Genomic DNA, 3,725 nt, shown 5'->3' with positions numbered 1-3,725 from the left:
GGACTTGGCTCTTCATAGCAATGCAAGAATCTAAGACAACTCCAACAAACTCATGATGGAAATTGCTGTCCTCATCCAGAGAAAGAAATATGCAGTCTAAATGTAGATTTGCTCTCCTTTTCCTTTGTTCTTTTGTTTTATTGCTTCCTTCCTGGGGTTCCTCCCATGAGTCTAATTATTCTTTGTATTATGACTAATGGGAAAATATACTTAACATAAATGTATATGTAGAGCCTGTATCAGATTGTATGTTGTCTTGGGCAGGGAGGAGAAGTGAGAGAGGGAGAAAATTTAAAACTCATAATCTTATGGAAGTGAATGTTGAAAACTAAAAATAAATAAATTATTTATCGAAAAATATAATTTTGAGTTCCAATTTTATCCCTCCCACTCTCCTTACCCACTTCCATGTGATGGTAAGCAATGTAATAGAGCTTATACATGTGCAATGTGTAAAACATTTCCATATTGGTAATTTTGTTCAAGGAGACTTAAACAAAGAAAAAAAGAAGGAAAGAAAGAAAGAAATGGAGGAAGGAGGAAAGAAAGAAAAAACAGAGAGAAAGAGAAAGTGAAAAACAGTATGCTTCAGTCTGTATTGAAACAATAACAATTCTTTCTCTGAAGGCAGATAGCATCTTTCATCATGAGACCTTTGGTGTTGTCTTGGATTATTACATTACTGAGAATAGCCATTCACAATTCTTCATCATACAATATTGCTGTTACTGTGTACAATGTTCTTCTGGTTCTGTCCACTTCACTTTGTATCAATTCATGTACATCTTTCCAGGTTTTTCTGAAGTAATTCTACTTGATATTTCTTATCACACACAAATATTACATTAAAAGAACATGCCACAACTTGTTCAACCATTCCTCTAATGCAGGGATGGGGAACCTGAGGCCTTGAGGTCACATGTGGCCCTCTAGATCCTCAAGTGTGGCCCTTTGACTGAATCAAAAAGGGCCACACTTGAAAATCTAGAGGATTGCATGTGGTCTTGAGGCTGCAGGTTCTATAGTCCTGCCCTAATGAGTGGCATCCCCTTGATTTCCAATTCTTAGCCACCACAAAAGGAGCTGCTATAAACATTTTTGTACATGTAGATCCTTTTCCCTTTTTTATGATCTCTTTGGGATATAGACTCAGGAGTGGTATTGCTGGAATAAAGGGTATGCACAGTTTGATTGCCCTTTGGGCATAGTTTCAAATTACTTTCCAGAATGGTTGGATCAGTTTACAACTCTACCGGCAGTGCATTTGTGTCCCAATTTCCCTACATATTCTCCAACATTTATTATTTTACTTTTTAGTCATATTTCTGTTAATCTGTTAGATGTGAACTGGTGCCTCAGAGTTATTTTTCATTTGCATTTCTCTATATTCAATCGTGATTTAGAGCATTTTTCATATGACTATAGATACATTCAGTATTTTATTTGAAAAAAAAAGCCTCTTCAAATCTTTTGATCATTTATCAATTGGAGAATGACTTGTATTTTTATAAATTTGACTCAAATGTCTATATATTTGAGAAATAAGCTCTTTATCAGAGACATTTACTATTTTTTCCAGAGCTTTCTGCTTTTGTTATTATCTTGGTTGCCTTGGTTTTATTTGTGTGAAAACTTTAATTTCATATAATCAAAAATATCCATTTTATATTTCATAATGCTATTTTTGTCTGGTCTGTTCCTACATTCTTCCTTGAGCCATAGATCTGAAAGGTAAACTATTTCTTGCTCTACTAATTTGTTTATGGTATCACCCTTTATTTCTAAATAATGTGTACATTTTGACCTAATCTTGATATACACTGTCTGAAATGGTGGACTATACCTTGTTTTTGTCATGCTGTTTTGCAGTTTTCTTTCTTTCCTTCCTTCCTCTCTAATCCTTCCTTCCTTCCTTCCCTCTTCCTTCCTTCCTTTTTTCTTTCTTTTTTCATTGGTTTGTTCAAATCTTCTTGCACAAAATTACTAATATGACAATGTTTTATATAATTTAAGTTGTATAACTTGTATTAGATTGCTTACTATCACAAAGTAGGGTGTGGGGAGGCAGGGAGGGATAAGAGTTGGAACTCAAAACTTTAAAAAGCAGGTGAAAATGTTTTCACATGTAATTGGAAAAAAATTTTTTTTAAGAATTTATAAAAGACATGCTTATATGATTTTTATTTCCAGTCAAATTCCAGAATTTTTATTCCCAAATGGTGGGTGAACTAGATTACTATAGTCATTTAATACAATGTTGTGCATACCTAATCTATTCCATTCATCCACCACTGTATTTCTTAGCAAGTACCAGATTGTTTTAATAAATACCTCTTTATATAACAGTTTTAGATCTTATGCAGCTTCTTCATGTTCCTTCACATTCCCTTGATAGTCTTTATATTTCATTCTTCTATATAAATGTTGTTAGTATATTTTTCTAGCTCTGTAAAATAATTTTAGAAATTTGGTTATCATGTCACTGAATAAGTATAGCTTAAGAATAATTTAGTATCGGAATAATTTAAATAGAATTGTCATTTTTATTATATTGGGTCAGCCTACCCATGAGCAATGAATATTTTTCCAATTGTTTAGATCTGACTTTATCTGTGTGAAAAGTGCTTTATAACTGTCTTCATATAGTTCTTGAGTTTGTCTAGGCAGGTGGACTCCAAAGTATTTTTTCTTGTCTGCAATTATTTTAAATGGAATTTCTCTTTACATGTGTTGCTGATGAACTTCGTAAGTAATATTTAGAAATGCTGATGATCTATATGGATTTATTTTGTATCCTGCAATGGTGGTAAAGTTGTTAATTATTTCAACTAGTTTTTTAGTTGATTCTCTGGGATTTTCTAAGTATATCATCATGTCATCTGCAAAGAGTGATAATTTTGTTTCCTCAATGCCTATTCTAATTCCTTCAATTTGTTTTTCTTCTCTTATTGTTACAGCTAACCTTTCTAGCACACTATTGGATAACAGTAGTGATAACAGGCATACTTGCTTCACCCCAGTCTTTTTGGGAAGGCTTCTAATTATCCCCATTATAGATAATGATGGCTGATGGTTTTAGATAGATACTACTTATCATTTTGAAGTAATCTCTGTTTATTCCTAACCCTCTAGTGTTTTTACTAGGAGTGGGTGCTGTATTTTGTCAAAAGCTTTATTTTTTGGTGTCTATTGAGATAATCATTTGATTTCTGTTGATTTTGTTACTGTTATGGTCAACTATGCTGATATTGAATGAATCCTGCATTCCCAATATGAATCCAACATGGTCATAGTGTATGATCCTTGTGACAGACTGCTATAATCTCCTTTCTAGTATTGCATTTATCATTTTTCATCAATACTCATTAAGGAACTCAGACTATTTTTCCTTCCTTTTTCAATTTTTACACTTTCTGGTTTAGGTATCAGCATGATAATTGTGTCATAAAGGGGATTTGGTAGGATTCCTTTGCCTATTTTTCCAAACAGTTTACATAGTATTGAAATTAATTGTTTTTTTTTTTAATTTGGGTAGAATTCACTTGTGAAACCATCTGGCTTTGGGGATTTTTTCCTTAAAAAGTAGGTTGATACCTTGTTCAATTTCTTTTTCTTAAGATTGGGTTATTTAAGTATTGTTTCCTCTTTTTTTAATCTGGCAATTATTGTAATTCTCCAATTTTACTTAGGTTGTCAGATTGATTGGCACATGATTGGGCAAAATT

This window comes from Vombatus ursinus, unplaced genomic scaffold (genome assembly GCF_900497805.2).
Source record: "Vombatus ursinus unplaced genomic scaffold, bare-nosed wombat genome assembly UNPS02015093.1, whole genome shotgun sequence".
NCBI lineage: Eukaryota > Metazoa > Chordata > Mammalia > Diprotodontia > Vombatidae > Vombatus > Vombatus ursinus.
This window is presented reverse-complemented; position numbering follows the sequence as displayed.